This window comes from Gallinula chloropus (assembly GCF_964237585.1).
Source record: "Gallinula chloropus genome assembly, chromosome: 14".
Taxonomy (NCBI): Eukaryota; Metazoa; Chordata; class Aves; order Gruiformes; family Rallidae; genus Gallinula; species Gallinula chloropus.
In genome coordinates, this window is record NC_140099.1 from 18,432,067 (window position 1) to 18,445,795 (window position 13,729).

The 13,729-nt window shown below is 43.6% G+C and overlaps 1 protein-coding gene across 1 annotated transcript in view; it reads left to right on the forward strand.

Annotated features, from left to right (window-relative positions):
• The window catches only part of ITPK1 (inositol-tetrakisphosphate 1-kinase), a gene marked incomplete at its 5' end in the record, with an annotated part of 145,931 nt that overhangs the window by 35,997 nt on the left and 96,205 nt on the right, over positions 1-13,729 (forward strand). The gene's annotated exons all lie outside the window — the stretch shown is intronic.

Genomic DNA, 13,729 nt, shown 5'->3' on the forward strand with positions numbered 1-13,729 from the left:
TTATTGCAAAGAATACACTATAAGAAAAGGCTTTAAACAAGTGCTCATTACTAGTTCAACTGGAGAATATGTGTTTCAGGTATGTGTGGTGATCTGAGAACTGCATGGTATTGCAGGGAAAAAAGGACACCACTTTACTGGCTGCATTTAACCTTTCACTGCTACAGCATCATCATTGTTACTTGTACCCCCTACTGCTCAGAGCTAAGGAGCAGCTTCTTAACAGCATCTCCAGATTGATAAACACAGACCAGCATTTGCAAAGCACAGCTTCACAAGCAGCACAGGGAGAAAGCCAGCCTGTATTTGTGTGTCTGTCTAGGGGAGACTGTTATTTTAATAATACCCCAGTGTATTACAATCCAGTGTCTGCATTTGTTACATGTGCCTCACACCTGCACTGTACCTGTAAGCAGCAAGGTGTTGATATGAGATGAAGTCAGTGATGCACCCGATCAGTGGAGCAGAGGGCAAATTCCCTTTTACTTTGTGGGTTAAAGTTGCTGTTCTTACACAGTTTACTTGTTAGTCCTCAGGTGATTGTGTAGCTTAATGGCTAGGCATCAGGTAGTCACAAAATAACTGGAAAGGGTTTCTGTATCAGGAGAGCATTTTGGGAAACATTTGGACAGGACTTTGTGTAAAAGTACTTCATGGTTTCAGCTTTCACAGCAGAGGTGAGATGTCAGACTAACCTTCTGGGAATTTGTGCCCCAGAGGCATATCTCAAACACTGATGCCTGTTGTTCTGCTAGAGCAGGATGGACGGCTGTGTAGGGATCACCCCATGCCTGTCACTTTAGTGTTGTTTCACATATCCTCATGCATGTACTTGTAGCCAGTTGGGAGTGTGTTGGAAATGGGCTCTTTCTCTATCCAGCATTACTGGAAAGTTTTGCTTGAGTCACCTTTCATGATCCAGCCAGGTAGCCCTGCTTCTAGGTGCAGGGCTTGAACCACAAGAACAAGTGGTCTTGATGTCCATCTGTCTTCTTGATGCTGAGCAAAGTTTGACAAGAGGGTTGTTGTTTCCCTGTGTTAAGCAGCAGTGTTTCTTTGATTTGTGTCCCCTTCTCCTCCCTTAAAGAACCTATCTGTGAGAAACCAGCTCTTACACCTGACAACAGACAAGGAACTCAAAAGCATACAGACTATTCATCTATTTTCTTCTTTACATAAACTAAAAGACCTTTCTGAATGTAGAAGTCCTTTCCAGTAATGAGTAGTGAGTCAGAAGGTAAGGGTCATTTACTGGCTTCCAGGTACCAAGCATGCTGTACTGATGTGTGCTGACTTCTATGCACAGGCACCAGGTTATGATTTTCCAAAGACATTGCACAGGAGCTGGAAAGAACTCCCCACTACTGAAGGGGAGTCTTCAAAGTCTTCAAATAGGGACCCGTGTGACTTCTGTTTCCTTCCTGAAGTGAAGAATTAGGATGATCCTCAGTTCTTTACCCAGACCAAAGAAATTCTCTCCTTTTGCTTTCTTAAGGCTAATGGCACTGTACAGATTATCAGGGACCTGCTGCTAGACTGCAGTTGGGATTCTGTAACTTGTGCTCAGGTTGCATGTTTGGTCCTGTCTCAAACTTTTAGTTCCAGCAGAAAGAGTGGTTCCAGCTTTCTGTTTTTACTGAGTGGGGAAACATGCACATCCTCCAAAGAGAAATAATGGAAGAATAGGGCTCACAGTGGGATGCTAAGCAGGCATGCTCCTTTATCCAGCAGTAAGACATTATTCAAGCATCACACTGAAAACAAAGAACCTCTCAAGTTGTGTGGTGATAAATAATTGGGTTTTTAGGAATACTGATTAAATTCTAACATAATGAGAATTCACTGTAAACTCAATGCACAGGAGCTGAAATGTGTGACATTATATAGTACAACTGAGTAACATCCATCAGGCTATCTGGTGTAAGAGGTAGTACAGTAGATGAATCAAATAAAAAGCTTTCAAGGTTATGAAATTTCCAAAGGCAGTACGAGTCTGAGCCTGCACCCAAACATTTGGGTGTATGAATGGGTTAGCTCATTTCTTTTTTTCCAGTGGGCAGTTGCAGAACTCTGAGTATCAGCATCTTTAAGGTCTGTCACTTGGATCTAGATTTGCTTTCTGCAGCTTAAATCTAAGTCAGTGGGCAACTACAAACCAACTACAATTGCAAGAAAGAAACAAGTGTCTTCTGGGTTTTAAATGTGGGCTCTTAGCAGAACACTGTGCTGTACCTCAGCTCGTGGCAGATCATCTTCTTTTAAGCAGGCATCATCGCAATGCCACGGTGTTAGGGTGCTGCCTGTTTGTGCCCCATGAGGTAAGGAAACATGCTTGTCCCAGTTTTGCAGGGAGGAAAGACCGGTGTAGCCAGGCTCCTACGAGGATCCTGTTGCTGTGCCATCCCCAGTGCTGCTGGGAGCTGGGCTGCCAAACCTGTGTGGCTGTCAGAGCAGGGGTGCGAGGCCATGCACTGCCCTGCGTCAGGGCTTTCCCGTGCTGTTCTGTAGGGCACCAAGGGAAGGGAGACCAGGTTCAGTGGGCAGCAGACCTGGTGTTGCTGGCTTTCTTCCAGAGAAAGACAGCTTGGACTCAGCTGTGTTTAATCATAAGGCTCCATTTATTCTGATCATGATGCTCTTACGGTTCCTGTGGCAGTTACTTTACCCCCTTCACAGGGAGGCGAACAGGCAGGCCGGTTAGAGCTGTACAGGGCTTTCTCAGTGTTCAGGTTGCTCCCTGACATCACCTTTTTTTCTTGCCAGTTCTTCCAGCCCCTTTCAGCTGCCTGATCAGCTGGAGTGGCTTGAGCTCCTGGCCAGAGGATGCTCTGAACAGGTGACAAACATGACCGAAGCCCATCTGCTGTAGTTTACAGGCACTTAGTGGGCAGGCAGCAGCTGGCAAGGCTGGGGCAGAGCAGTTCTTGCAGTAGCATTGAGGTGACTTGCCAGTAAATGCTTATATTGAAACATCTCTTAATAATTCTTTCACCACCACTCCAAGGAAAAGATTGCTTCTGAAGTTTGCAGGGGTTGTCTGATGAGACATTTACCATTAAAAAAATAATCTATTTTTTAATAATGAAATCTAGCAAAGAAGGCTTTTGGGTAGTCTCTAAAAGGTAAAGTTCTTGTGTCTGGTTTGGTTATTTTTTTTTTAATAAAAGCTTAGTTTTCTTCAATTTCACCCCTAAACTCCCAAAATTAGTGTAGGGCCAAACTTAAAATTGCAAGTTGACGGTGGTTCTTCAGCCAGTAAAGTATCCAGTTTCTTATGGCTACATATGCTGCCAAGGGAAAGAGAGACCATCTCCATCTACCTTGTTTTTCAGGAAAAATCCCGTTCGACTTAGTTTGAAGAATGTAAGATTGAAAACACGTGCAGTGAAGTGGAAATCATCCCAAGTACCTCTGATGGGACATGCATTTATTTTTGTTTCACAAGCTATGCAAATCCAGAATAATTAGCTGCAGCCCTTTGGCTTCTGACAAATTGCCAGTTCGGTCTTTGTGTGACAGACTTCGGAGCCTTCGTGTTTCTTGCGACTTCAAAGCCATTTCAAGCACTTCCACACTCAAGCTTTCCTAGAGCTCTCACTCACTTTTTATTTTAAAATAGAGAAGATTTCCTATTTTTGGTGGGTATTTTTGGTTCAAATGAACACTAATGCTCTCTTTTATCTTAGAAAGATGTTCTCATCAGTTGGCTATAAAAGTGGGATTAGTCATTGTATTTCAAGCTGCACATTTTTTAATAGCAGTGGGATGTGGAGGACAACATGTTTTTCAGTGTGGAACAGCTGATTGTAGTAGTTACAATGGTCTCGGCTGCTGGTTTACTTCTCCTTTTTCCCCCCAAGTCTCTGGGAATTGAGATATTTGAAATCTTTTACTTTGGAGAAGAAAACTGTCCTTTGAGCTGTGGGTTTTACTGAAGCCCACGACGGAGAATTGAGGGTCCCCTTCCCCCCCCACCCTTTTTAATTCTTCAATCAGAGTAAAATACCAATGACAGCAGTTTCCACTAATTGTTGCCAGGGAACTGTTGTTTTCTTGCAATGTGGAGAGGTTTATTTTCATATGAAGTATTAATGGAATAAGCTTGGAACAGCAAGTGTTCTAACGGAGAAAAGGAGCTTATAAAATATATATTTGATAGCATATACAGAAAGATGTGACTGGAAAGCTTCCAAAGCAAGCAGCCTTGTTGAGATGTTGGAGAGTTGGCTCTGTAGTACCGGGAGGAGAAAGTTTATTTTCTCATGCATGCCAGTCCCTCAGTAAAGTGCATGTTCTTCTGAGGATGGCAGCCAGCTTTGCCTTGAATGCATTTTTGGAAATGACGCTGCAGAAGCCCTCCAGCCCCCCCCCCAGACTGCATGGCATTAGGTACTTTGCACGTGCTTGAAGGTGGGTGCACAGAGTATGCTAAGCACACAAAATGAGGTCTTCCAAAACCCCTGTAATAATGAGAGCCTCAATCCCAGAAACAGGGGGACTGTGGAAGAAGAAATCCCAAGTCTTTGGTCTTCCTCAGTAGTGGAGATCCCTTTATGCAAGACCTGCTCAGTATGTACCTACAAAGCAACAGGAACAAAGCACAGGTTCCAGTGCAGGGAGAGATGGCTTTGGCATGCTGCTATAGATTGCATCAGCAGACTGGTCAGTTAGGTACAGCATGGCCCTTTCTGGTCCAGTGGGGAAGAAGAATAAATACACATCTGCTGGGGCAGGGAAGAAAAGCTACAGAACATTTCCACCATGTGGATTAAGCAGATTAAATAAATAAGAACTTATTCTTAAAAATTAGGCAGAGTAAGCCAAACAAATCAAAATGCATTTAGATCTGATTTATTTTCGCTCTTGGTGGGGGAATGAGAGAACCACAAAGATTTTGGTGGCTCAGCAAGAGTTTCTTCCTGACTGCTGTGACTGCTTTCTCTTGACTGTGAATCCCCCTGGCCTGGGAGAGGTGTGGGCTCCAAAGTCACTTGCAGAAGTCACCTGGGTGAGTGAAAACATTAGAAAGATTTAGAAATCTGTAACTGATGTGTAATGAGTGGCTGTCAGGTTTGAGCTTGTACTGCTTTGGCCCATGGAGTCGGCTCTGCCCTTTGTCTTCTCCTGACTCCTTGGTATGGAGTGATGAGGCAGTGGTTCCTAACAGTGCTGAAGGCATGTCCTGTGTGGAAATCCAGTCCCCATGGAACCTCTGCCATATATTTTGTGACTCTAATGGGACTGAGAATGCAATGGGGAGTTGCCATGCTTTGTCACTTACTGCAGGTACTTTGGGCAACTCTGCCTCTGCCCCTGGTGGGGGTAATATCCCTTGCAGTGGAATCCCATTTTAGTTGCTTTGAGATATCCCAGCAGTGGAGATGTAGATTAGGAACAGCCTATAAAGGCAAGTGGGATTATTAATGTGGGCTGGTAATTTCTAAAGATTGCTGTGTATTAATGTTCTCTCAGCCATCAGCATGTGTCTTCCCAGATACTTCTGTGAACTGAAAAGCTTTGTAAACCCCTCCTCAAGAAACAGCATGGATACAAACAAGACCCTGGCAGAAATGCAGGGAAATCAAACTCTGTGTTTGCCTCCTTTTGACTAGGGGATACTCTGCAGCACACAGCCCAACTCTGCAAAAAGTGGCAATTAGACATTGCTTTTATTAATCATGATGAGTGCAGCGGTGCCTGTGGGCCAGCAAAGAGCAGGCTTCTGCACTCAACAATAGGTTATTTGTCTCCCTGCGTGCCGGTGCCGCGGTGTGGTGTCAGCAGGGCCGAGGGAGCGTGTGTGGAGACAGGAACCTCAGGAAATGCCTTATTTTCAGACCAACCTGTCTCGTTTGCGGTTTGCTGAAGCTGCAGAGTCTGTCTTGCAGTACAGATAGGCACAAGCTCTTTGGAGGTTTTCTTCTCAAGGTTTTTTTTTCTTGGAGTAGGAAGGATGAGGAGTTGATACAGTGCCAAGGGTACCTCTGACCCCAGTGCAGAGGTGTCTGCTCCCAGCTGAATGCCCTGTCATTTGTCTGTTTTGGGGATGAAATTATAATTCTCCTGCTCAAGTAGAACTGTGAGCTCATTCCTCTGATAGCAGGTATAACCTTCTCTTCAGTCTGGGGTTTTTTTCCACAGGGCCAAGGATGTTCTTTTGGGAGCAGTGAGTGGTATCCACCATAGCTTGCTTCAGAACAAAGCTTTATAGAGACTGAAGATGACGTATGCTTGCCTGCCTTAGTGAGAGTGCTGGGAGGTCTGAACTTCCTGAGGACTCTGCAGAAGTTCAGTGGAGTTTGGGGAAGTCTTTTTTAGTAGGCATTCACTCTAGCTTCTGCAAAAGTTGCTTGCTCCTTTGATCTTAGCTGTGACCTGATGTAATTGCCTCTGGAGATCACTGCATGCTTGTTTGCTCTTCTGGCACTTCAGAATTAGAGAAACGTATTTGTGTCACAAGATTGAATGGGGTTGCTCTTTAGTCTTAAGTTAGAGAAACAGGTAGCACATGTACCTCAGGTGCCCCAGTATACACCAGGGCACATTCAAACACAGTGAAACCTGGAAATGTTTTCCTGAACCTGATTGCATTCATGGAATTACAGCAGAAGGAAGCAGAAAGGATGGCTTCAACTTAACCAGAACAGCTGAACTTCCACGTACACACACTGGTTTTGTTGTTTGTTTCTCCAAGGGGCACTGTGTTTTAGGAATAATGTCTCACTAGAAGGAATATTTATCATTCACTTTAACTGCATTTCTGGTGAAATGAATACATTTCTTTTCCTTGGCATCAGTGTTGACTACTTCTTGCTGTATAGCTAAAGGTAGACACATCAGACAGGAGCAGTTACTGACCTGCTCTGCGTGTTTTCTATGCCTTTGGTGGCTGTTACAGTATCTTTTATATTGATGTAAAACACTCAAGGACTTTTTGACAGTTTTTTATCACTGTCTTTGGCTAGTTTCTGAGGTTGTTTACTGCTAAAGGTAGTTTTGCACTGGTACCAAAAGTTTAGGGTGGGAATTGTTAAATGTAGGATTTCAGTCTAAGGAAGAAAGGAGAGCCAGGAGAGACTTAGTTGATTGCAGGCATACTTACTTTCTCCAAAGTGAGGTGGAAGTGGGTTATCCAAAATGTGTTTCTTTAACCTAAGGTCATATTTATGGAAAGTTTGAGAGCTGTGATTTTTTTAATTTTATTTTTTCATCCCTCACATGACTTGTCAAAAAGGAGACTGCTGCTGCAACTTCCTAGGTGAGATGAGTGTTGTTCCCTTCTGGCTATGCCAGGAGCAAGGGTGGGCCAGCCACAGTTAGTAAATGGATCAAAACAGCCATTGGATACCTGAGGGTATGATCTGCCCTAAGCAGCCCCTTAGCAAGCAATACAGTCCCTCTTTTTGGTAAGCTCTTTTCACAGAGAGGGAGAGTTAACTTTCTTCCTTTAGGGGGGGTGTAGGTGTAGAGGTTGTAGACAAGCCCCTTCTGAAAGGTTTGTATGAATATATCTCTGTTGCTCAGATTTATGCTGCAGACTTATGGTGTTAGTATTTAAAGGCCATATGCTACTGACATAGTCATGCATCAATGTAATTCCCAAAGCCAGAGGAGCTGCTGAGCTGTGTCCGTGCAGGGCCGTGTCAGTCATGGTAGTGACAGCCCATGCTCGGCTGTGTCCCCTCATGCACCCCCATCTGCAGGCTGCTGTTTGGATCCCCAGAGGCTGCGTGCCCAGGTGTGCTCTCTGTGACTCAGCTGCACATTAAAACCAGAGCAAACCCCAGCCTGTCTTTGGTATACAGCAGAGATTCATCTCTGAAACTGATGCCACAGTACGTTTTATTTTAATTGCTCTCTCCTATGTTGAGTTTATCTTTATAAAGGAGGTGAAAGCTTTAATTGTTGGTCATGCTACAGATGAATAAAAGCATGTCAGGGGAACTTGTCCTCCATAGTTCCACTTAAAGTTTGCATGATGACCTGCAGGATCCTAAGACAATCAATGCTGTCAACTAATCAGTCATTAAGATACCAGACATCTCAGTCATGATAAAAAGCCCTAAATCTAACTGTGGGTGTTGCTGCTTTGGTTTAGAAAAATAGCATAACAGAGGTTATGAGTGGGAGACACAAAACTACCTAAATACAAACTACAGACCTCCTCTGTCATTGCAAAGCAGTGGTCTTACCTTGTACTGTTCTTTGGCTGTTATTTTAGGATCCAGAGTAGTTCAGGGTCTTACTTGAGTTCACTAATCATTTTTTCAACCTGAGATTGCCTCAATAAATCATAGTTGCCTCATTTAATTTCTGAACTGGCATGCTTCCCTGAGTAGAAGGGGTTTGTATCTAATCTAAAGTTGCAATACATGTTAACTTAAGTGTGTATTGTGTCTCCATTTGAGTGTTTGTTATCAGGTGGGTATTTGCTAGTTAGTGGCAACCTTTTTTTTATTTAAAAAAAAAAAAATCCTCCTGGTACCTTGCCAAAGTGTGACCAAGTTATTTACAGTGTTTTGACAGAATCATCTGAAAACGGGATGGAAAAGATGCCATTGGGACTGAGCTAATACTGTAAGAGACGGAAATGTAAGGGAAACAACTGTTGCAGAAGAATTTTTGGCCAACTTTGCAAAGAGAAAAGCTTTTTCACTTTGTTTTTGTAGTAAATTGTTGATTGGAGCCAAGAGCTTCCTTTACTCAAAGGTCTAAGTGCATCTGAAAATGTTTTCTTGTATGAGAAGCTTCATTGCACAACTCCCTTGTCCTGTAACCTCAGCAGCATAGAGTTACTGTGTTAGAATTGTTCACTGACTTAGTGATGGCAAAGATTAGGGTAACTGCAGTCTACACAGAGAATTTATGTTGATTGCAGAGAGATCATTTATACTTGAGGCTAGCTTGGAAAATGTTCTTTCCTGTGACCTAGATGAGCTTATCTTGTAATACCTTTTCCCTCATGGTAACATACTTAAGTGGCTGAGAGGAAAACGTCAGCTGTAAAGGGTGAAACAGAACTTTTTCTGTATAACTTTGAGAACAAAGCAGATTGAAATGGAATCAAAGCGGATTAGATGGTTCATGAGCACCCTGTGATGACTTGCATACAATTCAAGGCCTTAACGGCTGGTTATCAGTGAACTAAGTGACTAAAAGGAGGCAGAGATAGTATTCCCTCCCTGCTGGCCACAGATCCTCCCACCTGTCCCTGCTTCTGATTGTTTTTACTGCCTCTGAGGCAAAAAGGGCAGGTTAAAGTTGTGGGTGGGTTTCTAACAGTGATGCTCCTGTGTTGGCCAGAGGACCCTTTTCCTGCACCATCCTCTAGATGTTTTCAGTTCCTGCTGGGTAAGGAAACTACACCCCAGTTCTTGCCTAGAGTCTTGCCTAACAGGTGTGTTGTGAATACTCAAGTTCTTTGCTTTCAATTGATAAATTGTGTGATTGCTTGTCTCAGATGTTACTCTCTGCTGGGTCTCTTCTTCAGCCTGCTTGTATGATTAAATTGCTGCTCCTCTCATTCATTCTGTGCTTCCTGAAAACTGGATCTTATCAGCTGAGCCCCTAGAAGTGGATACACATAATGCTTTCTTGGCTTTGTGAGTACCCAGTGCTGCATAGACGTGTTAGTGCTGTGCCTGAGCTGGTATGGTGCGTCTCCAGTTCATATCCAGTTCCTAGGGTCAGAACGGGTCCAGTCTATCCAGTACTGCCCAGGCCTTGCAGTGCCTTTTTCAGTTGGTGTAATGTCTTTTTACTAATTTAGGGCAGTCAGCCTTTGCTCAGTGGCTTGTATTTGCTTCTGTACTGGTGTGGTACTCTAGCAGTATGATTTCTATGTAGCACAAGGAAGGAAAGCAGATAGCAACACACCCTGATGGTTTGTGGGTAGTTAGTTTGCATTCTGGGAAGTTAGTGAGCAAGTGGAAATGCATTTTCCCAGCTGTCTCTTCAACTGCTGTATTGTTGAGTTTCTTTTTTCTTAAATGACAAAGTGCTGACTTGGACATTAAGAAGATTTAAACAGTGTTTTCAGGAGGTATGTTTTCATCACGCTCTTGGTTTTGGCCACTAAGCCTGCCAACTGATGTTGTGTGCTGGGAGGACCTCTCCAGACAGGGATGGAGGAAACCAGTGATGGAAGGTGCCCCAGCAAAACCCCAGGGAACCAGCTGGAAGCACCATTCCTGCAGCGTTGCAGTGGGAGAGCAGCTCTCTCAGTTTGGAGGGACTGAGCTCAAATCAAAGGTTCTTCTAGAAGGCACGTGTGGCCAGCCCACAGCCCTTGAGCCACCTGAGACTTGAAAGCTGAGTGATTTGCTAGTAATACTATGTGGTCTTTTTTGCTTTGGATAAGAAATGGCAATGTAAATGCTGCATAATCATGCATGAAAAATAATCTGTCTGTGGAAATGCTGTCATGTAGGTCATCTTTGTTTCTGCCCAGAGATGTCTGTCTGCAGCCAAGTTTTGGTGGAGAAATACCATCAAGTTAATGTTTAAAAGAAGAGCTAACAGAGTTTACTTCATCTGCAGTAGATAGGAGTACCACACATAGCTGCTAGTGATTGGGAATTTTAATTTAGTATAAATTTTCTTAAGACTGATGTGCTACAACTTTATTTATGGAATCTATCAGCATTGTTTATGATTTTGTCTCAAGAACATTGTGTTTGCAGGGGATCACTTAGCAACAGCCTATGGCACGGTGAGGTTGTCTGACAGCATGCTCATGCTAGTACCCATGAACCATAAACCAAGAAGAAACACCAAGTAAATAGAAATTTAAAGCAAAACAAAGCAGCTTGTTTACTGAAGAGTTGCATGTTTCTGAAGAGTTGCATGTGGGCCATTGTAAAATTCTTTGCTTTTCAGTCTTTATTTATGTGTTCGTCATCCGGATCTAACGATGCTCTCTGGTTCTGGAGGTGGTCTTGGGACGTCTGCAGCTGTGGTAATGAAGCAGCTCATGAGAATTTAACATGGAAGCAACTATTTGATATCAAAGCAACTCACACTTTAATCTGTTAAATCTTCTTAATTAGTCCTTCACCAATTAATAGGAATCCACATTAAGGAATGCAAGTTCCCTGGAGGGGTCTGAGATCTAGACTGGTATACCAACTTGACAGCTCTGTGCTAATGCTGTAAGACTCTGATGTTTCTAATAACATTTCTTTTCCTGAGAGTGGTGGAGTTTTTATCTTGTTTGGGGTTGGGAATATCTGAGATTGAAAGGGGTTATAAATTCAAACCTGAATGTCTATTTATTTCAGGCCATTTATTATTGTATATTAAGGCTAGTAGCTTGCTTGACTTAAATGACTTAGCTAGCACTGGAGGTGAAAACTGAATGCAATCAGAAACATTTTCTTTTTAAAAAAATGTCCTGAGGTATGGACAGTAAATAGATGGGGAATGCCCCGTGTTTGTGTTTGGCAGGCAACAGTAATTTGACAGGAATTTAGCTGCAGTTGCTTTTATGGATCTTACTGGTTCCAAGGGCGCACAATAGGTGGGAGAAAGGGGGTTTTTTTTGACTATTGCTTCTTATTCTGGGATGTGGGCTGAAGAAATACTACCATTTGTTGAGCTTTTAAAGAAGAAACTGAACTGCAGTATTTGCATTTAGGTTGAGTGTTACCTGGCTTTGAAAAGAGTTTGGATATGAATCTGAGTTTTAATGGAAAATGTGAGATTTTGGTGGAATTCGGTTTGTTGCTGTTGGTCTTCCAGCAGTCAGTTCAAATTCTTAGCCCCCTGACCTTAGAATCTGGTGTCTTCAGGGAGGAGAAAACAGGGGATTTTGTTATATTCCATGGAAAATATCCTGTATAAACTATACTCTTGTATTTAGGAAGGTTGGAAGATACAGTGCTGAGCATGATCAGTGATATTTTCGACTGAAACAGGGAGGCTGCTGTAATGAAGGACCTCAAGTCTTTCCTCAATTGCAGGCTTGCCCTGCCATACAACAAACCTCTAAGTTGGAAGCGTTCAACAAGAGAACAGTGGGCTGAAGTATCTCTCTGTTTGCAAAACCAAAACTGTACCTATAATATATTTTAATACCAATGCACTGAGATCTTTCAGTGTAGCATACTTTCTTGTCTTGGAGGTTGTAATGCTGCACACTTAAGTTCATTTGTAACACTACAGATGTTGAAAATCATGGAGTTGTCAAGGTCCTGGATTTATCTGAGAGAAACCAGCTGTAAGGAGGTAGAGCAAAGTTATGCCTTGGCACACGTAGTGTGTTTTGGGCAGCATCATTGCACGGTTTGTTTAACATGCCGGGGTAGATAACACCAAACCTGGCTTGGTTGTCTTGTTCTGTGCCTGGTGTAAAGAGATTATCTAAGGTGGCACTGTCCTTTCTGCTATGCTTGTGGCAGTAGGGGTTTGAAGAACCTGTATTTGTTGAGAACAAGAAACCATTAGTTGTGGCCACTGAAATGAAAGCGCCCTCCTTGCACTTGTTTGCATTTAATAGCACAAACAGTGTTTCCTGTCATTTCAGACTGGTTTTGGGAACGCTATAGCAGACTCTTCTCTCCTGTCTGGTTTCTGTGCAGGACAGTGGACAGCTATCTACAATGCAACGGCATGTCTACCAAAAAGCTCAAGCCACTTAATCTCCACGCTGAAAGCATGTATTTATTATGCCAAAGATGTATACAGCTTGCTGGTTACTGGTTTGCATTTTGTCCCTTATTTTATGGAGTTTTGCTGGCTTGTTTGTTTAAGCTTTGCATATGGGACTTCCTTTGTGCTGAATGTTCCTTCGGTTACCATCAGCAGGTTAAGCCTGGAGGATGGAGCTGCAGAAGAACAAATTTCAAACTTCAAGCCAGTCTTCGCTCTGGCTCGTATCCTCCTTTGTTCCCCTTCATAAACACCTGGGCTGTGGCGTTCAGAACAGGCTGTGCTGAAGGACGTGTGCTTGGGGGCCTGTCCTGTGCTTCTCCTTGAAGTTGGCTGGAGGCAAGCCAGCTCGTTGTTTGGAGGTTGCAGAGTTGCACTAGTGTGCCAGAGGACTGGCTTTGTTCCTCTGTGGGACTTAGTGGCCCCCCGAGCCGCTCGCCACATCAGTGAGGGCAGGCACCACCATCCCTGTCAGAGCCACGCTGCGCTGCTGTGGCTGTGCAAAGGGAGGCAGCCTGTGCCTGTGGCTGCCTGTACCTGACCTGCCCACACTCTGTTAATCCCTGTGCCTGTAGCATTTAGCTGTAGCATATAGTTTATGTAAAGCATGTAGCACAGCTGTATGTGTAGCTATGGCATATAGTTTATGGAAAGCATGTAGCATAGCTATAGCTGTGGCATATGTAAAGGTGGTGCTGATGGTGGGAAGTCCTCTGCAGCATGAGAAGCTGTTAGGACAGTCCTCTCTAAAGTCCCTTCAGCTCCTTGCTAGCTGCATACCAGCTTACGCTGTTGAGTATGTCACACCTTGTGCCCTGCACAGAGACAGGCAGGAGGGTGCTTGATGCCTTGGGTGTTACCTGTAGCACATCCTGGCTGTAAGCTGTGATGCTGGCTGTTAGCCTCAGGTGGAAGCCTGAATGTTCAAACACTGACAGCAGTGTCCAAGCACAGTGTGGAGTGCTGCTGAATTACAGCCTGACACTGGCTGTAATGCTCTGAAAGAAGAATCTGGCAGGACTAATGCTGCCACCACTGAATTTTCATGTGTTTTCACTGAATTTTGAAAGGTGATTTTTTT